Here is a 26,124-nt window from a genome sequence, read left to right on the forward strand (position 1 = left end):
GACCCCGAAAAAATTAACCCAACTCCGGGAGCTAAAGCTTCCAACGTAATCACCGGTAACCTTAATCTCGCACCCATCACGGCTCGGCTGTGACGTTTTTTGCCATCTCTTGAGGACCTTTTCGCTGGAGCGCTTCAATTCGCGAAACACGACTTCTTCGCGCTTGGAGGGCTCTCCCACACACAAACACACGATCAACATCTTCACGCTCGAGCTGCAGCAGCCTGGCCCAAACCGACCGATCCAACCAAAGCTCACACACCCATCAGCAGCAGAAAACCACTTTCAAGGGCATCAGATATGGTTTGTGAGCTGCTTTTGTGTGTTTCCTTTCTTCCTTTTCCAATCACTCCAACGTTCGGCGTTCGTCGCTTGCTGGCCTTCAACCACAAGCCCCCGCGCGCCACCAGCCGCTGCGCTCCACCGTTCGGGTGTTTGATTTAATTTAATTAGGAGAAAATGAGCGAATCATCGAATGCCTGCCCCCATCCGTCAGTCGGTGGAGGGATGCGCACTGACCAAGGTTAATGGAACATACGGTGTGCGGCCGCCATGTGACAAACGGCTCCGGTAGGCCTCGGATCGATGGAAGATCGGAGCATGGCAGCATAGAAAACGCAGATGGCATTTCCGTTCGTGTTGGGCTACGAGGCTCAGGTTCAAACCACCAACTGGATTGATTGCATTGGTTGCGGTTGATGCGAGGTGGTGATGATGATGGTCAACGATTCGCCGGACAATGCGCGCTGTTTATCTCGACCATCTGAACGCGCGCGGTCGACGAATCCCGTCCCGGATGCTATTAGCTACGGGTGCGCGCGATTGCGTTGATAGGATATACGCTTCGCTCAAACCATCATCTTTCAGCGCGCGTTTAAATCGATTCCGAACGCTTGACGACCGTAGCACTCCCAAAATATAAAAACCTTCCTAATCAGTCCTTCGAATAGGGCTTTCCGAAGATGTTAAGCGTCCCATTAGAGTGGGACTGATCTCAGCTCACTTAAGAATGCATAAGTAGGAAGTTTTATTGACGGCATCGCACAAGATCCTAGACACTAATAGCAACTCCATGCCGAAAATGAACACGAACTTGTCTCACTCGATCTGGCTATGCATATTAATGTATCAACGTAATAAAACCTTTAATTAATGGCAAACGGAAAGACGCACCATACTGTGCGTCGCAGTGCTACGATAAGACACGCGAAAATCCTGTGTGGCTTTTGTTGTAGTCCTCCTGCCCTCCACCGCTTGCATGCATACGAAATGAGACGCCAAGGCACAGAGCAACAACAACACCCCAAAAATGAGCGAGACCTACGCGCGATCGCATTATCGTGAGGTGTTTTTGGTGTGAGCAGCTTCTGCCGCTTCTTCAACCAGCAGAACCTGTGCCACACATGGTTCTGCTGTCTGCTTTGCCAAACGTGCACAACAACAAAAAAAAAACAGACGAGTCATGCAGGCGCCGGGCAGTAATTGAATGGAGAAAAGAAAAGATTCTTTTTGTTTGGCTATATGCTCTCCTTTCTCGAACATCACTCGGCTCTCACAAGCGGCCACGGCCATGACCAGTGTTTTAAGTTGCGCAATCAATTCCCATACCAAACGGCATATCAATGACAGCCGCGCAGTGATAGGGCGATGACTCGAGCCTATGTGTGTATTTGATTTCTTCGGCTCCAAAATGCCGAGAAAGATGTCCCACCCGGGGGCTTTCTGCAACGAAGGAGAACACGGAAACCCACTCTCACGGGAAGCCGCGCACACGGGGGGAGGGAAAGCTAAGTTTATGCAAATGTTTTCCCCACTCCAATTCTCCCTTTTGCACGCAGATAATGATCGACACACCGGGTGTACGGGAGGTCCGCGCCTCCACGCGAAAGACAAGACACCGAGCTCATCCGCGGCATCAATTCAGTCGCCCTCCCGCCAAGGCGTGTGCTTTATTCACGCCAAATTGATTCTCATTAGCATACGGCAGTCGGACCCACGAAGCTGCAGCACACAGCCATAAACACACCGTACTTTTCCCATCCCAGCTGGGCAAACACAAAGGAAAAACGAACGCGCGCGCGCGCACGGTACACAGAGGAAAATGATGTACGTTTTGCCTTGATTTTCCCGCACATGCAAATTCATGCCAGAGAGAAGACGCACACATTTTCACCTTCAAAACCGCACTCCACGAAGACGAAGGTAGGGGTGGTTCGCTAGATTAAGATAACGGACCTTTTATTACTTTCTTATGATTGAAAGATTTTTACGCTCCGGACAACAAGCCGCCAAAGAACGCAAGCGCGCTTTGGAGTTCGATTTTTTCCGCCATTAAACACCACCACCTCAAAACCGCATCTGGCAGAACGCAAGAGTTAATCAAATTTTGAGAAGCGTGCGCCGGCATTTTCATGATTCATTAGAACCTAGGGGGCTAGGAAGGATGGTTCATCTCACGTGTTTATTCATACACAGTAAACGAAGCAAATTGCCGAAAAAAAATCGCCCGCAAATCGCCTCTGCTTCCAACGGTCCAAACGGGAGGGTAAAGATCTTATCCCTGATGTTGAGCATTCGTTTTTTTTTATGTTCGGCTTACCTTTATGTTCACCCTTTCAATGGTGCGCACACGGGCGCGAGCGCGCGCTCGATCGCGCTAATCTTACGCAAAAGGGTATAATTAATTTAAACCACCCGGTTGGAAACGCCAAATTCAATTGGAAGGTTGGGGGCCAAATCCAATTAGAAGGTAGCAGAGCGCCCGGGATAGGCGATATGCGAAGGCAGGCGGAGTAGATCAGCGAGCAGCATGTTTTACCCTTTTTGTAAGATCTACAACACACTATTTCGAGCCACTTGTACAAATTCGCAGCACAAACGCTGATTTCGGAGCACGATACACATGGGCACACGCGGATCGAACCGGTCCACCCTCAGCACCGACTGCGCCTACGATCAAACCGCGCGCGAACGCATGTGATCCCCACTATGTATAAAATGATGATGGTGACACATAGTTACAAGCGTTTTTTCTCCTCTCTCTCTCTCTCTGTCTCTCTATTGCCCACAAAGGTTGACAAATTAAAAAAGAAACGACATCCCCCTCGAGGCAATGAAAGAAAAAAAAACCTCGTCGCACCTTGCGACACACATTCCCATTCTTCCCAGGCGGGTTTCCACGCGCAGGCGACTAATTTACACCAACCGATGGTCGACGGACCTGCGCCAACGGCTCGAAGCTGATCAGCAGCTCCGCCGCGAGCGGGTTGAATTAATTTTCCTCAATGAAACGCGGACGATCCTGGGGCATGAATGAATGGCGCTGCTGGCGGGGGGCTAGTCCCACAACAAAGCGAGATGTCGGCGCGGTAGTGTATAGTAGTAGTAGCAAACCGTGCGTGACACGCGCGAGAGTGAAACTTGAATGGGACAGACGTGCGCGGCGACGGTTTCGTTTGACTCTTGGACCGCTTCCTACACACAACGCACACTGACCTGGAGATGGTGCAGCTTGGGGCAGAGGATGAGCTCAGCGATCACGTTCCCTCTATCGTGCAAGATAAGTAAATGTGTGATGTGAACTATTTCCCCACACCAAAAACCATCGATCGAGAGCTGTGAAGACTCCGGGGCACCTCAAGGGGGTGCCATTGTACGAGGTGTTGACAATTAAATCACCCCTTTTGCGGTCGACACGAGGCACATCGTCTAACACGCCCAGAGGGCGGATTAATTTGATAGAGAGCGAGTTTGTTGTTCGCTTATTCAACTTATTGAAAAAGGGTGACTTTGTGAAGTGTGAAGAACAATGTGTCTAATATAGGAAGGCTCAACAGCTGATTAGTACCGCATTAACCTTTCGCTGTGCCTAGATGGCGCTGCCGGAGCAGCGGGCTGACTCATTGGCACAAAGCTACTATTCAAGGAAACCCATGGAACACCCCGTAATGGGTAAATGGAATTTCTGCAACCTGTGTGATTCCCGCGCCAACACCTTCAGTCTCTTGATACATCGTGCTGTGTGACAGTAAACGAACGGGTAATCATCTCCTATGCGCATAAATAATGGCCACACACTATCATACAGGGCTGATGTTCCTACAGCAACAAGCAAAAACAATCACGCACAGAAAACACCCAATCCAGGAAGTTGGTAAGCACACGATAATGGTCCAACGCGCCAGTACACGTCACAAGAAGACATCCCGCGACCGACTCCTCTTTGTGCGTCTCTTTGACCGGACCCGCCTTATATGTTTGTGTATTTATCGCTGCGATCGAACTGACCCAAGATGTAGCGGCTTCCGTCTCGCAAGACGACCACCGCCGACCCTCTTGTTCGGTTGCGCACCAAAAGACGTCCCATCGCGATATCTTTCCTCTTTTTTTGTTCTCTCCCTCTTATTTCGGGGTCAAGTATAAATATCTGTTTCCATCATTAACAGTTAGCATCTTTGTGCCCCTTCTCCGTGGCAGACACCGCACCACGGCACCAACGGGAGATATATTGCATGCCCGTGTGCTCAGAAATGACCCTCAATTGCCCATTCTTCGCTTCCAACGCACCGTTATGCTACCACACACTTGTCTGGCTGACAGTATCACCCACGGCAAAAGACAATGAAGATAAAGGGCCCTCTCACGGGCTCTCAATCTCGCTGTTTACGCTATCAGTTCCGTTTCCGAGACCCTTTTGATAGAGATCACCGCTCAATAGGCAGCGGCATTGGTTTGCCGTTTGGATGGAAGAGGTTAGGACCCCGTACCGAGGGCGGCCTTCATCAAATGCGGCCCTACTGATTCGACCAAGTGTTGCATCGGGCGTGCGGCCCTTTCCAAGAGTCCGGCTCCGATTTGTGTTTATTGGGATAAGTTTCTTCCGGTGGTGGTACGAGAAACGGCTCGTGATTTGTTCCTCACTTCCGGGCGTAATTTCGGTGTGCGATGCGTGTTACTCACCAAAGTGGCACAATAAACAAGAACGCACAAGACGTTCCAGTACCCGGACTTATCTGCCAAACAAACCGTAATCTCTTGCGTCTTGCCATCTTTACCAAGCGATTGGACTCGCCGAGCTAATGGGATATGATTGCGATCACCAAAAGATCTAACTGAAGCGATCTTACCGTAACAAGAAGTCACTTTGAAGCATTGCATTAAGAGCTGGGGAGTTCAATGTTTACAACATTTGTTACAACGGGAGAGGACGAAAAGAATTCACTGCAGCGCTATTTTTAACACCGCAAGCAAATAGCCAAACAATTCACCACTCTTTAGGCTAGGCACAATTGCGCTTTTAACTCGCTCAAGACCTCATAAACTCTACCTCGCGCTTGACGGCAAACTCCAAAGCAGCCTTGGAAAGGTATATAAGCTAGCATTACATTATTGTGCAAATTTGTTTAGATTTGCGTGATTTGCGCTCGAAACTTACGGTGGCAAAAGAACCAAAGCAGCAGCGTCGTGCGGCATGCGAATGTAAATTCTCGTCGTGACGCACGCGGCTGCTCGTTTTCCTCTGACACAAGCGGGAAGATAGAGCATTGGTACCACGCGAGTGCAAATCGTCGGTAGCACCTTCGAGACTCAAGCGCTCGAGGAAGCTGACTTTCTTCTTCAGGATTTCATCCGCCCGGCCGATCTTTTGGTAATTAGGTGTTGAAAATTTGGCATCACAACCTCCACACAACGGAACCAAAACGTTTTGCCTTTTGGTCACGCGCGCTGCCCTTTCCATCGAGCACCGCCCGATCGATAGACAGGCAATAAACATGTACCGAACCATTTTCTTCTGCCCTCTAAGCGCGTGTGCGCACTTTTATGTAATGGACAAACGTTTAAACGTATTTTTTCTTATTACCTCCATGGTATAATGCGTCCCGATGCAACACAGCCATCACTTACTGCGGTTAATAGTTTCGCGAATTTAATTATAACCTCTTGTAAGCGCGTTACGTACCCCTTTGGAACTCTGTGTGTATGTGTACGTGTGGAAATAGGATGCCAATGCTAGGGAAAAGTCTTCGCCGGAGATCGAATTACACACTCCCTATTTTACCGCCCTGGCAGCACACAGACAGCCAACAATTGCATTCATAACTGCTACGCCCAAGGAAATCAATTTCCACAATAATTGTAGAGCACCCACAACGCTACGGCCTGTGTCCATCGTCGCCACCATCCGTTTATCGTGTTGCAGCAAACTAAACAGCAATCGGCAGCAGATTACTACCCTGCACTCGAGTGCTTTAGCCTGTGCGCCAAAAATCGCCCGCTTCCGGAGTTTTGAAAAGCGCATGAAGACACTACAGAGCAGACACGACCCAACAGTGATTGGAGGAGGAAAACTCATCAAGTGGACTGTACGGGGGTTTGCTGAAGATTGAAGATGTTCCTTATTTTTTATCCTCCTCCCATTGAAATGAAAATAGTTATAAACAAATCCGCACCCGGAGTCCACTTGAACTCTTCCGTATTTGGATGCTGTTTTTGCTCCCGGATTGTGGGTTGCATCGCATCTCATCCGCCCGGCTCAAGTGGATGTAGCAACCCTTGAGCTGGAGCTGTTTTTCGTACGGTGATCGCCCAAAAGCGGAAGTCTCTCTCACGGGCCATCTTTCCACACCGAGAATATCACATTGCACAACTGCAACAAATTTCAATGAAAATCTTTCCCAAAAAGAAACTGTGCAGAGAGAGAGAGCGAGATTTCTAATTCTCAGCCTACCTAACCTTCGACGATCGCGTTGATGAGGATCGCTGCTCACAGCATGCTGTGTCATTAATTAAATCCTTCTCTTGATATCACGTGCTTCCCAGCCATCGGAATCTCGCACACATACTCGCCGATTTTATTCGAGCAAATTACATCACGCCAATGCCTTGCGGGTGGGAGCACACACACACACATACATACAACTCTACGTCAATCTTCTAAATGACCCACAAAATCGATTCAAATCCCTTTTTCGGTACCTTTCCGATACATCTCTCCCCGGGACCATTTCTCAGTAGTGCCGGGACTCCCCGGCGGGATGCAATTTTGTTTCCAAGCACACCACCCGCGGGCGCAAAACGCGAAACGTGAACACAACCACATCCCCCCAAAATGGGACATGGTTTGGGTTAAGCTTTGGCTTCAAATCACTTTCTCGCCGACTGACGAGAGATGGCTGGAATGAATCGACTCCTTCTGTCCAGTCAAATGGTCACTTACGTAAAAAAACGATTTACCGACAGGCTGGGCGCAAGGGGAGGACCACGAGCCGGGGCACTATTTTGGCTTCAAATCACTTAAACTTTCCGCTACAACGTTTGCCCGCGGGGGTTGTGAAAGCATCTTGTCAAATTGAGTGTTTTTGTGTGCCTTTGGGCAAGAAGTTCGCTACCAAATTGCTCTGCTCTGCGGCCGATAGCGCTCGTCTTCTTGGGATGCGTAATTTTCACAAGCTTGGGGGGGGGCTTCAAAGGCATGGAGAGCATCAGATAGGCAAGCCATTGTTTTTTTTTTTTGTAACCACGAAAGCAACATCGTATAATTATCAAGTGGTAAATTGCGATGTAAACGCGCCGGAAATCATTTCTATTCATCCACACCACGGACCCGTTTATGGAAACATCGGTGCGAGCGTGCGATCGATTGCAACCTAATCATTTGCGCTGGAGCTTTCCATCCGAGTCAACAGACCTCCTCCTCTGCAGAAAGGGAAATCGTTCTGCAATTACACCATTATTTGGTAACATTCGTTCACGAGAAGAGCTTCTTCTTATTCGTTGATTGGGCGGTGAAAATAGTTCACACAAACCACAACCGGTATTCGCAATGTTCTAAGTCCTTCTTCTGTCGTACGAACAACCTGTTCCGTTTCGCGCACGTCCGGTGCCGTGACCAGGAAACCTGTTACGACCAAAACGTACCACGCAGCGCGCACCGATATGGCAACGGTTGTTCTATAAACTTACGCCATCACTATTCCGGCGCAAGCTTCACACCGAAGTCAATATGAGTTTAACGTCCCATGAGAATTATCATACCGCTTCCACACGTCCGTGAATAGTTCCCACGCATGCCACCTACTACTGCTTACTACTGCCGTTTGGAGCCGTCTTTACGGCCAAACCGTCTGCTGGTATGGTGCGTTCAGCAAAGATGGTCCTTGGGATGTGCGCTTACCTGTGGGAGAACAGAGGAAAAACAGAAAGAAATTAGTACCCTTGGACGAAGTGACAGCTGGCTTCCAGCGCCATTGATATGTGAGAATACTGTCGTAGGTGGGCTTGTCTGTGTCCGGCTGTGTCTGTCTAGATTCGCGTACGATGTGTTGTGTTGGGGAGCAGGAGTGCGGGCTTAGTGAAAACTGACTCGTGACTCGATACGAAGAAGTCCGTGCACGCCGGACACGTTTCTGACTCATCAAACCCATACGACTGTGCCATCGACGATTCGGATCTTGCTACCCCCGTTTTTGGAGTTGCCAGCCGCGAACGAGATTAATCTGTTTTCATTAAAATAAGCTTAAATAACTCTTCGCCAAATGGTACACGGATGGGTTTTATGGTAATATTAAAGAATAGATTTCAAAGAAAAGCTTATTGTTATGAATCACTATAAAACGTGAATGCTTCGATTCGTTTTATTTTTAGATCTCGTCATCGCCTCCAAACACGTGTGCTCCAAAGCCAAGATCTGTTCCAGCTTCGTTTTAGTTTTTTGCTCTCTCCCCAAATCTCAAACCAATTCGTAGCACAAAACAAAGAACCCTTAAACATACCGAATTTGATACGGTACGTTGAAAAAACACACAACACGCGTACCACATTTAATCCATCACCTTCGCGCGCGCGCACACACACACACTCAGTGCGGAAACCCAGCAGCCCTATTAAACTTTTGTTCCAGAATCTCGTGCAGAATAATCGCTGGCAGTAAATTGGTAACCGAAAATTAAAAACCCCACAAAAACGTAAGCCCACACAACCACAGCCATCTACCAGCCAAAACTGATTAGTCATGGCGGCGAGGCTGCGCGAGAGAAAGGAAGCGCAAGAAGTGGGAAATAAGCGCACGAAAAACAATGCGCGAAGGAAAGCGAAATTAAAAATCGTGATCACGCACAACCTGGAAGAATTACGCTTCCCAGCACTAGATTGCGGGTGCTACTACCGCTGTAAAGCTGTGGGCACGATCGCTGATGCTGGTGGCACGCTCAAGAACGATTCGCCCCAGGGGGATGGCGAGGGGGCCACTCAGTGGCCAGCTATAGACGAACGAGAGCGTTTTGGTGTGTGGTGTGTTCTGGTTGTTCTGCTTTGCATACGGCGCGGAGATTGGTTCGATAATTGCCGGTTCGCAAAGCGAACGCACGAAAAGTTGCGACTCACCTCTCACCACGACCACGACACACGACCGGCAGTGATCTACATTTCGGGGCTCTAGAGACGCGGTGCATACAGGCGTAGATCGTACCTTCCACCCCACATCAGACATTTAGAAGTGACTGTTTTGCGCAGCTAGAACGAGTTCGTCCAAGGCTAGTACAACCCTGCAGTACAGTGGTGATTGCGTTCTACACCGCTGGAGTATCATTAAAGCAGTAGGAGCGACCGTATCTTACGCGACGGAAATCGACGGCAAATAGGGTGCCCTCTGCCCATGAAATCAACACACAAATTGCCTTTTCATCGGCACCCTTTTAAAGCATCCGTCCAGCCAGTATGATTTGTTCTACCGAGCCTCATTCTCTCATTATTCAGAGGATGATGGTCAACACGAGCACCGCTTTGGGCATCTCATTCGAATGATCACTTCCAAAATATCTGACCACAAACTATCTCCTGTTACTGTGCTGTTGTGTGAGTGTTTTTAGGATCGGTCTCCAGAGCAAGATACCTAACATTAATCCAAATATCTGCCTCACCCTCTCCGCCCAAGCGAGGCTGCGTGTCCAATTGGTGGTTTGATCGAACTTCCTGTACGCCTCCTCGAGCGAGCGCTCCAACTGTTTGCTCAGGTACGAAACCGCAAGCCCCAAACCGCAGATTTCCGTCTTCTCCAAACGCGTATATTTCGGTAATCTGACACCCTCCCTCCGTGTCTGGCAGGTACTTGCACTTTTGGCATCTGGGAATGCTCAACGCCTGTTCTTGCTTATCGGTTGAGACAACAACGGGGTTTTGAACTCTTCAAATCCCCTTCGCTTTCCAGTGAGGATCTGTTGCTTTCTGCGCAAGGTGGGGTGGACGACCACATCCCAGACACAACGCGCTGGGATGCTCAGACCAGCGGAACGGAGCAGTTTTGAATAACGTTGCACATAAATATACACACACACCGTAACCAAAACGGTTGTCCTCCCGTGGCGCAGACGACCCCCGTTCGTATTCCCAAAAGCTCACTTTGGGGTCTTCTTTCTATCGCCTGCCCGGGGGTGATGGTCGGTTCTTCCTGTCTGAATTCGCTCACGTCTCGCATTTGTGATACGCTTGAGAACGCACCCCCGGAAACAGCGGGGCGAAAGTGAAGCGAAGTGAAGAGTCCGGTAGAGTGAATAAAATGCACGACGAGATAACCCCACATGAGACCCTTTTTCCGGTTAGATGTACCTGTTTGAAGATACCACTTTTCCCTGTGTGACTTTGTGTGTCGGTCAGTGACCACAAGGAGAAGCTAGGCTGTCGTCTAGTTGACTTCGTTTCACCCCTTACGTTAGCGGTGCTAATTGAAATGTTTGGACCCTAGAACAAGCGCGCTAGAACACACATCCAGCCGCGTACAAACGGGTTGCTCGGGATCTCACAAACGACCGGAAACGGAACAGTAAATTTTCCTCAGAAAAACAGAACTAACCATACAGATATATCAAAACGGTCCGATCGTAATGAGACGGCAGGCATACACTTTAATCCAGCACACAGTTCTGAATGGCTCGTAAAATGTGTCATTAAAAATTAAGCAGCCAGCAAACGAGCAAACCCGACCATACCATACGGCGTCGTAGATGCATTACGGAGCGGCGTGGATTAAATGCTACCTAATTGCGCGGATGGTCCTAAGTGTCGTGTCAATCGTTAACGAATTGAAGTGTTGATGTGCTGCTCAGACGAACCTTAAGGAGGATATCTCGATTAATTAAACAATTGCTTTTGGATGGGTTTTTTTTCGACGTCTCCGACGTCTTAAGATCATTACTTACAGTTCTTACCGGACATCTGAAAGTTGCTCTCAAAATCAACACAAGGTGGAATAATTCATAAGCTCAAGTCCAGACAGCTCTGGACGTATTCCATTGTAAATTTGGAGAGTTTCTCACCGCCGTACTGGCAGAAGCTTCTGAAAACAGCCATTCCACCAAGTTCATTAACCGATACGACTTCCAACTTTGGAAATTATGAACAAAATTTCCCAGCGCCCGGCAGTATCCATCCAAACCAAAACGGTTTCTTGATTCGTTTTTGCTGTAGGCGAAAGAAACTACACTTCTCGACCGCTTCGCATAAAATGCATTTTCAAGAAAGGGGAGCGAGCGACCACTCCAACCGCTCCACTCTAATTCTCTAATTTACGACCGTACACATACCACAAAACCATACCCTCCGGGTACTCTCCCTCTCTTGATGCATAATGCATTAAACTGCGAAGAACAAACCCTTTCTTTCTCCATCCCCCCAAAAAAGAAAGAAAGAGTGCAGGCGAATCGAAACTCGCCTTCAACAGAAGGGGGGGCGATTTCGTAACAAACTGTTCGGAACTGCACCGCCACCCTCTGGTGCCGCTGAGGCCTCACATTCACTCCTCCAGCTTTTTTTGGCAGTGCAACCAGTCCAGTGCACCCACACGCGCGCGCGCGCTTGGGAACGCCTAAAATAGACGGGGTTTGCCCTCTAGCCAGTGAACCGGACGCGCGAGATCACTCTGTGCTCGGTGTGAAAATTAATTTGCTACTGCGCTGGTCGAAGAAACCCTCAAAAACGGGTTGAGAATTCTTTCTCTCGGAGAGCATCGTACGAAAGAATGAACATTTCACCATGTAATTGACCGCAGTGCACTGGAGTTGCTGCGATTCTATGGAATTGCTTTTCCAGCAAAGAAATGTATCACCTCCAGAGGGCAATGCCGCTTAAAGTGTACGTGCTAGCTACATTTTCATGCTTATCAAAACAACCCCCGAACCGTTCATTCGACAGCAATGGGGGAAGAACACAGTCGTTTCCGAAATCCAGCGGCAGCTTCCGAGTAGATAGACCTAAAACCTGAAACAACATAACGGAAAGGAAGAAACAACAAGAGAACCACACCGAAAGACCAAACGGTTCGGCAGTGCTACCAAAAATCGGGGAACAGAAATATCGAATTACCAATGACTCGTTATTCCTGACGACTCCTGGTTAATGCTACGGAGCAGCGCTTTACAGCCCAAGTCAACCAGCTTCCAATTTTATTGGAGTGGGGATTTAGGCTAGCTTATGGTTGAGATCGCGGCTAGCAACACACCAGCAACTCTCGGACAAGGAATTTCAAACATCTCTCTATGATAAATTCCACCGAACGGTGCTGCTGGCAAATCGCACGAGAAACCCCGTTGTTGGACACCGCCATTTGCTGCCTTGTTGACACAATCCTACATCAATCCCACCCTCGACCCGGTGATTTACATGTGCCTCGGGAATGGAACTCTGAAAATGTCCATATAGATTTAAGCCACCGGATCGCGGGTCAAATTTCTACCGCTCGAGAGAGGTATGCACTCTAATCCAAGTCGAAATGCACCCAGTAGAACCAGATATTGCAGGGAAGGAAAGAAACGCTACTTGTCAGTCTTTGGTAGTCCCATCGTCATCAGAACACACTTTCTCATTTTTGACATCTTTCACTCAGCTCAGCTGGTAGAGGCCCTTACATGATCAGTCAGCGCACTATGTGAGAAGCAAAAAGGTAATAACAGTTGTCGTGTTCTAGCACCTCGTTCGCCTCGTGGACATGGGAGTAGGGAGGGAATAATTGATGACAGCTGGTTGAAACGCTTGCTTCAGCTTGCCCGAGAGCGCCAAAGAAGCCATTTATTCTACCGCTGCAGTACGGTAACGGTGGTGCCCACCACCACTCTACCTCCTACCAGTGGTACATTATTGGTAATTATTAATATCCCTCACTCCAACTCGCGTGGACCATCGTGCTAACGTTAAGCCGTCTCGTTATCCATCTCCAATGCGCTATCGGTCGAGCAGCCGTACAAAGCACCGTACGAACATTGCAGCATCTTGAAAAGCCCGCCAGAGGATCCTCGAGTCAAATTATTAACCGATCAGATCGCTCCGTAGCCCGGAGCCTCTGGTTTTCTTCACTCGTTTTTTTTTCCTCCATTGGAACACTCCAACGGAGGTGTTAAATGCCTAACATCTTCTGAAGTGTGCGCCGTTTTTTCGCACACAGCGTTATTATTAAGCTTCTTGCTTTTTTGCTCGCTCGTTGCCGTTGTACAAATAGACATTTATTTGGCCACCACCAGAGCCGACCCGGGCCGACCCCTGCTGCTCGGGCATTGGGGTTGGTATAAAAATACGCATCCGCGGACCAATGCTGCCGGTACACTCATAACGTGCACTATGGCATTCCTCCGTCTCGACATTTCGATACATGCTTAATGCACACACCGCAGCACACACGTAACCATCACCACACCATCGGGGGTCAATTTTTTCGTAATATTTTCATTAGTAACCAACAACAACTAGGAGAGAAAAAAGCAACAGAGAAACCTTAATGGCTGACGCACGAATAAGGCCGGCTCATCTCTCCAGCAGCCAGCTAGCCTCTTCGAAAAAGGTGAAAGATGGCCCCCGAAGTTGTGCGAGTGATTTGCACACGAAAATCTAATGACTGTCGAGTGGCGGACCTGCTACTTGAAGCACGAACCATCATCAACATCATCTGCATCTTCTAGCAGGCGGTGAGAGAAATAAAAATAAAATAATAAAAAAAAGCCGCAGCTTCTTGGCTGTTTGAAAATTGCCTCAAAAGGGCCTTACTTCACCTAGCCCGTTTAACCACACTGCGCTGGAGCAGGAGAGCCGCCGTTGGAATTGCTGTTGAAATGCGCTGGCAGTGTAATTATATTGCTTTTGTAACTTGCACAAAAGTACCTCACATTACGTCCTGTTACCGTGTCACTGTTGCCAGCGCAAACAAAAACATATATCCAAACATATATGATAAAATGCTATCCTCTGCTCACCGGTACCGGAGACACTCAAGCGGGAGTCGTAGCTTACGGTGGTGATGGGTATTGCACAATGCGGGTATTGTCTGCCCCGCGTACAGTAATTTAGAAAGCCAAAACTTTTCTGGCAATTTACAACCCCGAATTGCAAAAGATCTTGAAGGGTCTTTCTGTCTTGTTTTGGAAAGTCCAAAAATGGTTACCATTTTGAAGCTTCTTCTCACGCATCTTCAGCAGTCAAAGCAGCAGGAACAAAACGAAACTCCGAAAGGACACTGCCGTAGCACTCGCCAGGTGTTTCTTAGGGCAGGTAAGAAGAGGATCGCTGAAAATTAAGCCTCATAACCATTTGGAAAGAAAAATAAACCCAACCAGATGACAATTATGGATAACTTCGGTAAGCCGTACAGAATGAGAAAGAAACTGTAGTCGGCAAAATAAAATTTGTTGGACGAAGTTGAAATTAGATTCGAGGATTTGTTTGAAAAATCCAATGGTTGAGTAACAATTGAACGATGCTCGTTCTCCATTAAAATTTCTTTCACTTGTTTCTATTTATAAGATTGTACCGCCAACCCTCTAACAATATGCTGGCACTGATTTCAAATTATCGACACTTTTATTGTTGTTGTTAATTAACCACGAAGGCCCCTTAAAGCACGTACCACACCGCCGTCCCTCAGCTTCATCGTCACACACACTCGAAAAATCCCAAACATTGTTCCCGCGAGAGATTCAAACCAAGCCACTTCAGCTTAGAAGGAAACTGTCTTTTCCCAGAGCTAGGTTACCCGTGTTGCCCGCACAATTGGCCACGGAGACCCCTATGAACCGCGACGCGCCCGAGGAGACAAAATGCCGTGAAGAAAGATCAAATCATGCATAGAAAAGCGACCCAATCTCCAAAGTTCACCAGATGACACAACCTCCGGGAGGCTGCGGTGGCTCGGTACGCGCAAGACCACAAAGCAGCAACGGCAAAAGCAGTCGAAATTACCCGCGCAAAGGTTCCACTGAGCAATGAGCGTTACAGGGCGTTACGCCGCGATCCACCGTTTCGTTCCGGTAAACGTAACGCGGCGTCGTTTTTGTACGGGACACAAGTGCGCGCCGACGGGGTAAGCAGACGGGAAGGAACGAGCGGGTACTACAAAACTAGTGTTAGAATGAGACGTAAAAAATAGTGTAAGAAAGAGAGAGAGAGAGAGAGAGAGAGAGAGAGAGAGAGAGAGAGAGAGGGGAGGAGACATCATTAGAGAACGAAAGAGATCAGCGCGAGCCCAAAAATGAGATGAAAACTAAAGTTGCCAAACCGGTTTTAAAAGTCTGTTTTCTTCTCGGTGCGTCATTCTTCCGCTTCTTTCTAACTCCCCTCGCAAGCCCTTCTGGCAGCGCCCGTAACCACTTGCTACAGCGTGACTGTACTTACAAACACACATACAAACACATGCGCAAACACCCACCAGAAACGATCAACAGCCAGATCTTCGCGCTCTTTCATACTGCAGCAGGGCCATGTTTACGCCGCGCTATGCTTGGGTCAGCGAAAACATACAAATTCTCTATCAAACACACACATACATAAGACAGCGAGTATGCTTTCCTGTGCCGACACACACACACACACACATGGGTCCATTTACAACACAAAACGTACTGATCGACAAGCTTGCCAGCATAGCCGCCGCATAAGACGACGCAAACGGGTCGCGTTTTCTTTTCTTTTCTGCTTTATTCCACAATTTCTTTCTTCGCTCACCGTTGTCCTGTTTTATGTTTTTCTTTCTCTTCAGCCCTATCCCCGCTCTACCTCAGTTTACCTTTCGTTCTTTTCTTTCGGTTTCCTTTCACACTGGTTCGGCCGTCACAGCGTTTGGAAGCTGTGGGCAGTGCTGCTGTGCTGGAACAGTTCGATCGTAAATGGTTTGAGGCTCTTCGAGGCTAAATCGAAGCTACATGTAAAGCTTGTCTCCTTCTTCTTCGAACAGGACATCCACTTCCAGCAGGCAGTACACGTCCTGTTCTTATGGCAAGGGTCAGTCACGGGTACAATCCGGCTGGTTGTTGTTGGTGACCGAAAATGGATCGTTATCTTTAATTTACATCCGTAAATCATACACAATGACATCTTCAGACGGCTGGACACTTGAGCTAGCAGTAAAACCCACAAACGTTTTCCATCTTCTTCGCACTAGAGTGTGAGTTTGTGAGAGTGTATTAGTTTAGGGAATCTCTTCAAAACAATCCATAAGGAACGGGAGAAAAGGGTCATCACGAAAGGGCATGACAAATGCTTCGAGTGTCTCACGTCGTGCTCTCCGGGTTTTCTAAGGGACTAAATGAAAATGTCGCCACAACGGCAATGCAACAACTGCGTCTAGCGACGAAGCACGTCCCAATAGAGGCTAGACTAGACTCGAGAGGTTTCTCCAGGAAAATCCCAGCTGCTCTCAAAGGTAGACAAGATCGAACACCGTCAGATAGCGTTAGACATCGTCATTAATTAATGTCAGGTGTACAGACAAACACAAACAACTCCAGATTCTTGTCTGCGACAACATCATTCCCGAATATGTCCCAATTCTCTATATCCTCACTCCTAAACCGGAAAGAGCTTTCATAAGCCTAAAGATATTATTAAACGTCAAAAATGGCGTTCAACAGCTCTCGCACAAGGATGGAGATCTCCTCCATTCGGAGCCGTACCCTTTGTACGAAAAGCCCATCAGAAAAAGAGTTAATCCAAATGATGCTCCATTTCCTGGGCATTCGGGAAGCCCTACATCACCCGTCCCAGGGCGACCAGGGGAATGAAGAACAACCACAAAATGTTAAACCATAAACGTCCATCACTGCAGGGCAAGGTATAAAATATCGATCATGTTCCACCATCAACCATTCGTACGCACAGCCCGGAAAGCCACAGCCAGTTAAGTAGCAATAATGACTATTTTCCTGAAGAGCGTACGCTCCCATCCTGCGCCGTTCGCTTACATATTCCCCGCTACCAGCAGTACGGGGGGAAAGGATCTCGTACGTGAAAGGAAGTTGGACGTTTTTCCATGGCCGTTGGTGTGGCTACAAGATGTGAATTAAGATTTTAATTTAACGCTCCAACAGTGTGGACGATGAGGGACGGCACGCTGCTAGCTACTGCTACTGTAAAATTAACTCTTCATACAGCAGTGTGCTCATTACCTCCAGAGAAACAATTAACCATTCGCCAAACTGCCGGAACCAAGATTTTGCGCCGCTTTACACGCGTGATTAGAAAGCATGAAACGGTAGAGATTGATCTCGTTTGTCCGCACACGAACAAACAAAAAACGCACAAAGCACACAAAAACTGAAGCTGAGTAATAATCCCTGAAACGAGAAGGTAAAGCTGCCAATTTTCCGGTACTGCTTCCTATCGACAAAGCTGAACCGATCTCTTAGTCAACTAAAGTAGCTAAGCGCACTATATCTCGGGGACGTCGCCGTGCAAGACAAAGCGCCATCCGAACCTCGCTAATGATGCCTGAACTGGGTAGCTTTGAAAGCTCTTACCATCCATCCTGGCGGGTGGATAAGGCCTGGCGTTCCCGGCAGCCTACTGGAGCGTTGCAAAGCGACTCCCGCGCACAAAGGAAAGATCAATCGATGGCATCGGTTTTTCCCTTTACTCTCCCTGGAGCATTGCGCACTCGGGCGTATTGTACGATGCCGAAGCGTCTTTTGCGTGGACCTTTTAAGCCTTCGTTTCCATCCATTATGATCCATTTTCTTGAGCGTGCACATACACACAAAACGCACTCCCGCGTAAGGCGGCCTCGGCAGTGTGCACTACTACTGGCGAGGTAAAGTGAATGGCAAATTTGAAGTGAACAAAAAAAAGCCGTTCGATCTGCTGGCTGCTGCTGCCACCAACCAGTAAGTTGCGCCCTCTATTCCCCCTCCTTTTCCCACCCCTTTTCAATAAAATGTAATCTAGATCAATAAATTTAAAATCAAAATTACCCTCTCCTTCACGCTTTTGCTGCACGCGAAAAAGCCTGCCTGCATCTCGCAGAAACCGTCGCCTTCAGCGTTACTGTGTCTGTGCGAGTAACGCCGCTTGCACCGAAAACTCGTTCTGTATTGCTGCGAGAAGGCACCAGGAACACCTCCAGATATATCTGCTGGCAAGAGACCTCTGGTAAGCTGCCCCCTCTGATGGGTGACAGAACTGAGTAAGTGTAGCCCGTCAGAAGTCAGGGACTTCGCTTGGACACGCTACCAACTGCCAAAGCCACCATCACTGACTCATTGTGTCGTCCAGCACGCGCGTCAAGAAGTAGAGCACACTATTCGAAAGGGAGTAGAGGCGGCAGCTCATACGCAGCCACAAAGCCGCGCCGACCCGCGAGCTCCCTAATCCTAGACGTGCTCACTCTCTCGGCTTATATTTCACGCCTTTCGAGCCAACAATCACGACACCATCGGACGAAAGGCGAACGCACCCCAACCGCTTTCAAGCGCGATGTGGCTTCCCAACGACCCAAGAAGTCGCGGCAGACCTTTTAGGCTTCGCCACTGTGAAGCGAAGGGAGCCCCAATAAAGCCACATTTGGTACGGAAATTAATTTTTCCCGCTCTCTTGACGGAAAACCGAGACTTTTTTGTTGGCTTGTAGTGCAAGGTTAACGCATGCACACCTAGGCTCGTTACCACCACTTCTCGCGAGGAAGTGCTCAGCGGCTCCAGCACACCTCAAGAACCGCCACAAAAAAGATTGATGCAAAGCCCCGCGTTGTGGCGCTATTTATCACGCGGGCAAATAAAATTAGAACCCAAATGAACTACCAATTTACGTGCCTTTGCGGCTTTGTGGACAGTTGGCAGCTCGTTGCGCTTGCTCGCGCTCACTCTCCGGAAGCACGTGATTAATCGGCCATTCAGCGATCGAGAACTTAACTGGCGCGACTCACTTTGGGGATTTCCTTCGCACACTTCGAACCAACTTCTAGCTCACTTGCGGTTTAGAGCTAAAAGGTTTCAGGAAATGGAGTTACGTCATTGAAAGACGAAAACGTAAGCTTTCTTGCAGGCCAGCACACCAAGAGTGGGGTACGAATCTAACCGGTTCAGCCTGAGTGTTGATTGTTCGTTTTTGTTGATTCAATCATTTGACAACTTGACGCGAAGAGCCAAAGCGGCCCCGTTCTCAGCGCCCTGTGAAGCTTAGAAAAGATGTTAGACTAAATTTTGATGGCTCACCCGTAAGGTCCGAATATTGAAGTTGTTAAGCACAGGTGCATGTATAGAACGTTCAAGTTACCTGCAAAAAAAGAGAAACATATTCAGTTAAAAGGGTCTTTACAAAGCATTGCTCAATATGATGAATAAGCTCATGTACGCTGCAATTTAGCCTCCCAGCCGTTTACATGCATTACCACTATGTTATGACTATTCAACGAAAAAGGATGCAATATGATCGATGCCACGACTTGTCATGCGTCATCAAGAACACCGATCAACACAAGCTCCAAGAACCAAAAGGCCAATGTCTCTCGCCACATTGCAAGCAGCGTCGATAATCGTAATTAATTTCTCATTAAATGCAGCACACAACATGCTGCAGTCGCAATCATAAGCGTACGTGCTCGGGGAACAGACCGCGATTAGTTTTGCAAAATGGAGGCAGCGACGCTTAAGGGGACCGACGCCACAATGTAGCAATGGGACATAATTGCATCCCGTACGAGTGATTATTTTAATCCGTTCATCCTTGAGCTCGGGTAGTAAATGGGTTGCATTTGCATTATCTACCTCGTAGGTAAATAAATGAAAACAAATACTAAGTGCAGTATAGGAAATCTTGTAGTAGAACCTGTTTGTTTTCGTACACTATTCGCTCCTTAGCTCGTACTGTGCTTTTGTGTTGAGCTTATTTTACTGTATCCACACAAAAAGCTCGTACCACCGCCAGGATGGCGTCATTATTGCTCAAGGGTTATTTCAGCACAAACGGCGCAACGAATCAAAGGCAGCTCCCTCTCCACTGACTGATTAATTTTGGCTACTATATTCGCCTTAGCTTTTGTATGTTGTACACAATTCCTTCAATTTTTTTTGTTGTGCTGTCTGTGTGGCGCACTTTGCCGATGACAACCGATCGCATCGGACCATTCGGGGCCATTAAGGCACACTGGGAGGGGTTGGGGAGCTTTTTGGAGCTTGCCAACCTCCCCGAGTTCAAGGATCCGTAACTGGCACCCCCCAAAGCGAAACACGCACATTAAGATAAACCATCATATGAGTGTCCAGAGCGCCCAAACCAAAAGAAGAGACCGAAACGAAGGAAAATCACTGCACGATGCACCCTTCTCCACCGCCTGGAGATGATGCTGTGCGTACCTGACCGTCATCGTTTGGGGTTGCTTATCAAAAGGCTCACCCTTCTCGTTTGTGGGGGTGAGAAAAATGGGGGGAAGTCTCCCACCAATCAACCGCAAAAAGTGAGAAAGAATAAAAAGGGGGAAAATAAATTCACGATTATACGCCACAAACAAACCGAGAGGACAAACCCGTAGCTGGCCAAAGTGAACGGCACACGGCGAGAAGAAGAGGAGGAAGAAGAATAAGAAGCAGAAGGAAGCAAACGGATAAGTGAACGGGAAGAAAACATTACCAACAAAACAACTCCGCCGCCAGCGACACTTGTTGGCGAGTCGCTGCGCCTTCAAAACCGGTTCGCAAAATGGCGAACAACCCGGCCGGTTCAAGACCCATTCGTCGGGACCACCTTCCTTCCCCCAACCACCAGCGTGCCAGTTTCGCATATCCCTGTGTGCGACCCCCGTTTCTTAAGAGGAACGCTTTACGCTTAGTAGCGCGGTGTCCCTGCGTCATCTCATCCTGCGTTCTGTTCTGTTGCGTTTAAATCTGGTTCTCTCTTAAGCCTCTGGATTCGCCTTTCCTGTGCCATTCGCCTGTGCCTGGAGAAGGGAAAGAATACAACCAACTGCACACAAACAAATAAAGAGCCACGATCTTTCAACCCGATAGCACCCCCGTTTATCCCCTCTGTCGGTGTGTGGAGCTAGTCCAAAAGCTTCCAGCTTCTAAGAGACGTATCTCCCACAGCAGGCCTGCAAGGATCTGAAGCTCGTTTTCTTAATCGAGCGATCGCTCGCCCCTTGTTAAGATCTTGATTTTGTCTTGCTCCACCAATGCCACCACAGAGAACGCCACCGCACCACCGCAGCATGACGCCCTATTCCGATTTATTTTCCCTTTCGCAAGCAACCCCCCCTTTGCCCAGCCGGTGTCTTATGGTTTCGTGTTGCTCTCTGAGGTGGAAAGATGGCGCTGCATTACCACCATTAGCATAAAATCGCTTTTTCACTTAAATCGACTCTCCCCGAGGAAGGAGAAGACCGCAGAGCTCCGATCCCGTGTGATCGGGTTTACCGAACCCCTGAGCGTTTGATTCAGACTGAAAAGAGCATCTTCCTTAATCGCACCAATCCCACTTTGTGGCCTTTTGTAAAGTTATGTCCCCCGGGAGACCAAAACCACACCACAAAACCCACTGGGAATTGTATTCAATTTACTAATCTCATTCTAAACAATCTTTAATGGATGTTTTAGGCCCCACTTCCGCTTACAGAACCGTCGAACGACACAATCGGGTTTAAGTGCGTGTTTGCAATTAAACCGAAAGCATACACTAAGAACGGGACACCATTTAGCGACCCTGTGTACATGTTATCGCTCAAATAATCAGGCCATCAAACGGCGATTGCAGCAATCATGCCCGAGCATGCGTCATCCCAGGGAGAGGGGGGAAGCGCTATTTTAACGTATTACACAAAATAATTCTATAAAAAAATGGTCCAATTTGATTGTAGTATATGCCATCAATTCAGCCAATATGTGGGAAAAGGTGATAAGCGGCAGCAGCGCAAGCAAACGCTTTCGCTAACAGACGTGACACAACAATCGTCGCGTATTGACAGTTGTTGCGCATGATTTAAGAGGACCTGCAAACATGCTGGCATATTTTTTTTCCACTCCCACGGTTCATTTAAGGTCAGCGTTTGATTTTGTACTGATTTTTAATCGAATGTTCGAGCAAATCACAGGCATGGGAGTTGTGGTGAATTATTCTTCTGTACACGTCATTAAACCGGGACCTTCTTTAGCCTAAAGCGACAGTCGGCGAGACAACAAAATTAGCGCCCCAAAAAAAAAGCAAAACAAAACAAAAAAACACATATATAATCACGCAACGCTTTTACGGATTTTTGAAAATCGAACAAAACTGTTTCCCACCGATGCAAAGGAAACAGGATAATTGGCTTTATTGGGGCTCGTTTTTGTCTTTTGGGAGCCCAAAAACCAAAAGTGAGAAAACGGCACAAGAAGAGCCAAAACCGGTAAGACGCTTTGGGCAGGGTGATGTTTTCCCCTCTCTTTTTATTTTATGCAAACTTCGCAAAAAACCCCCCCGGCACACAGCAAACAGAAAAAAAACAGACACAACCGTTCCACCCCGCGCGTGAAGGTGGAGATGAAAGCTACAATCCTTTTTGTTTACCATCCCGCGCAACGTAAACATAGGCCCACCGAGCGAAGGATGACGTAAGTGTGCCCCGATGCACCGGGAGGGCATTCATACTGGTAAAAGGAGCAACAGAAAGGCAGAACGAGTCGTCCTGTCCCGTTTGCTCCTGCTAGAAGCGACCGTCTCAACCGACGCTAACCTGTTGCGCTCAGGCCGGGCTGTAGCATATGTGCAAAAGCTTTTCTTGAACTGACAAACGCAGGAGGAGCTGGTGGTGGAAGTTGTGGGAGTCGGACAGAGGAGCCGGTGAACACGCATTAATCTTGTCCCCTTGCCGCATGGCGATGGGGAGGGGAGAGAGACAATTGCACCGAAAACAGTGCAGCCGCAAAACAAGTTGTAACCGTCCCGGTTTCCCCGTTTTTATTGCCCAACCGTTTATCCGTTATCATGATGCCTATTTAAGGGATTTTAGCGGGAGTACTGGTTTTTCTTCTTCTTCTTCTTTTGTATTGCTCTTTTGCTTTGCATTGTATATCGAGTGTATTCTTTATCTTCATGCTTATCTTTTTTGGTCATATCTTTTATCTATACTTTTATTTAATTTTCACATGGTTACATTTCTATACTGTGTCACTCGTTGATTATCTTGTTTGATAATTGTAGTTCAATGTTTCGATACTGTTTGCCGGGAGTTGCTTATTTCTTGTACATTTTGTTAAATATTGATCATTCTCATCGGTAGAAAGTCTTCTTCTTTTACTTTTCTTTAATTTTTAAGGTTTTTCTTGTTTTTTGTTGTTTCTTTTTTTCCTTGTCTCTTTCTTTCCAGCTGTTTTTTCTCTTCATATTTAAGAGATAATCCATTTTTTTGTTTATTAGGATTAATTACCTATCAAAATGATCAGTTTTACTTATATTAAACAAACCTTATAGAGTCAAAACCTTCCAGAAATGTTCTTTTCAAACAACATTTCATTCTTTTCAAACAACAATTCCAACAACTCCATTAAACGAGCAATAATAAAACTTGTTTTCCCCTGTTGAACAATCCCGTTTTTCCCATGGCCAGGACACATCAATGTGAAAACTGAAACAGTAAACCCCGACCAAAACAGTTAAACCACACACACACTGCAGCGTCCGGTTTTTCTTTGAATTATTTTTTTTTGACGGGTTTGTCCTCGATTTTCTTCGCCTACCTATTTCCACCCACCTAGACACCTAGCAGTTCCCCTGCTCTCCACACACCCCTCCTTGTAGTGCAGTTTTCCAACGGATACACCCAGGCCCGGAGTGCCCGGAAAGCCGAACCGCCCCCGTCAACACGTTCGCCATCTACCGAACAACCATCAAACACGAGCATTACGAGTCGAATGTGTAAACATTCGACTGCCGGGTCCGTTGTTGCACTTGCGCTCCGCCAAACGTGAACATATTCAACGTGGAGAGGAGGCACGACGACGGCACACGGGTGGTAAATGCAGCGTGCGCGCACGGTGCATCCATTTGCATTCGGGCGGGAAGCAACGACGGTTTTGGAGCGTTGGTGGAGTGGCATTGTTTTAGTGAAAATTTTACACACACACGGTCTTTTCTCTTCTCGACACAGGCCAGGATGGTGCGGGGGGTGGAATGTGAGAAGTGAAATAAAAATAAAAACAATTATTACACAATGCCATCCGCTCGACGAACGATCTTCTCCGCTTTGGAGCTTTCCTCCATTAGCATGCGCTCACTAAAAGATTGCCCTTTCAAATGCACCCAACAGCTCCAACTGCACCACGTTGTTTCTCAAGACAACAAAAAAACGACTAAAACACTTTGCTCTCTCCCTTTCCTCTCACGGGAAACGGGTAGATTTTTAGGTTGTACGATGCGTGTTTTACAAGCACAAACAATGAGCGACTTTCCTGTTTTACAGCGCAGCCACACAAAGCAGTCGGTGCACGATATTTAGTATGTTTTGGGAAAAACGAAGCGAAGGATATTTTAACATCTTTAACCTTTCTCTTCGATAAGCATAATGCCCTTGCCCGGAAATAGCCCACACCGCTGTGATCGAACGAGCGTTTTGGGGTTGAAATTTTGCTGCTTTACTCACGTTTTACGCACGTGCGTTTTCTGCATTGGACGCATCTATCCTTCAAATGTAGTGGTCGTGGACACACACATTTACACACTCACTTCATCAGCTCAGCATCAGACCCGTAATCACTACCGGCCCGATTACGGGAGATCGAGGAAAAACCAACAAAAACCCCGTAGAGTAAGCTTATCTCACGCTTCCGGTCGCCTGTGTGTTTCTATCTCGCTTTTCCCTAACCTAATGCCTCTCTAGGTGCATCAATCTCAGGGGCAGGGGGTCGCAAACATACCCCGGGTTGGCCAGGCACGCTCGTTGCACAGAACAGCCGAAACTGTACCTTACCGTGCCCAGCGTGGTAGACATACCACTGAGGCAATAAAATCCACCCCAGGAACAGTAACAAAGCAAAAGAGGGAGAAAAAGTGTGTCGAAAAAAAGCGCACACACACACACAAATATACACCCTGAGAACAGGAGGGTATGCCGTGGAAAAAGGGTCTGTTTTTTGTTGGTCTTCAAATGCACGCACGGATGCGTACACTGTTTCACCCAGTACGCGCCAAGTGTGTGTGTGTACACCGTGTGCCCTTGGCCGAAAAGAATGAGAGAAAAGGAACTGTTTCTGTGGAGAAAAAAACGACTCCTTTCGTCTAAGGGCAAAACAACATTAGGGGCAGCTTTTTTACACCTGGTCTGTGTACATGCTTTAAGGTCCCTCGATCCCTCGAGAGCTCGGCGCAACAGGTAGAATTGAGGAAGAATGAGTTTTCTTCAGAGCCTTGAAGAATGAGAACCAAAGAATAAGCAGCTCCAGGGGAATTTTCACACATCCTTGCCCGAGGGACAGGAACCACAATCGAACCATTTAGCCATCTTTCGAAAGCACAGGACGGGAGAGAGATGATCGGAACGTGATCGGAGTAATAAGACGTTGGATTAGACCTGATTCCCCAAAAACAGTTTCTGCTCTTTCCACGCCAACAGCCAACAATCTTTGAACAACAAGCCGCATTTTGTTTGTAAAAGCTTTTTTAATTGAGCCTAGATTCCTGTTCCCTAGCCCTGTTCCGGTGCATTCTGGGCTGGGCGTGACAATCTAGCAAACAGACACACACACACAAGCAGAGGGTTGCAGCAGTGCTGGGCAGGAAACATGGTCGTGATTTGTGCGGTTTGTGTGTTTTGTGCCTTAGCCTTCCCGGGGCCAGACGCAGCGCCGCGTGTCATGTTGTTTTGTCAGCGCTGCTGTCAGTTTTGTGTTTGTATGTACACGAGGGTAAAATGGTTCA

At 47.8% G+C, this 26,124-nt stretch overlaps 1 protein-coding gene across 2 annotated transcripts in view; it reads right to left on the reverse strand.

Moving 5' to 3' along the window:
- The window catches only part of LOC1276412 (semaphorin-1A), a 93,664-nt gene that overhangs the window by 59,166 nt on the left and 8,374 nt on the right, over positions 1 to 26,124 (reverse strand). Inside the window, exon 2 of one of the 2 annotated variants that reach the window (XM_061651600.1) lies at positions 19,455 to 19,515. The exons of the other annotated variant lie outside the window; for it this stretch is intronic. The gene's annotated coding sequence lies outside the window, so the exon portion shown is untranslated. The remainder of the gene's footprint in view (positions 1 to 19,454; positions 19,516 to 26,124) is intronic. 2 annotated transcript variants of the gene reach the window in all.

This window comes from Anopheles gambiae, chromosome 2 (genome assembly GCF_943734735.2).
Source record: "Anopheles gambiae chromosome 2, idAnoGambNW_F1_1, whole genome shotgun sequence".
In the NCBI taxonomy this organism is placed as follows: Eukaryota; Metazoa; Arthropoda; class Insecta; order Diptera; family Culicidae; genus Anopheles; species Anopheles gambiae.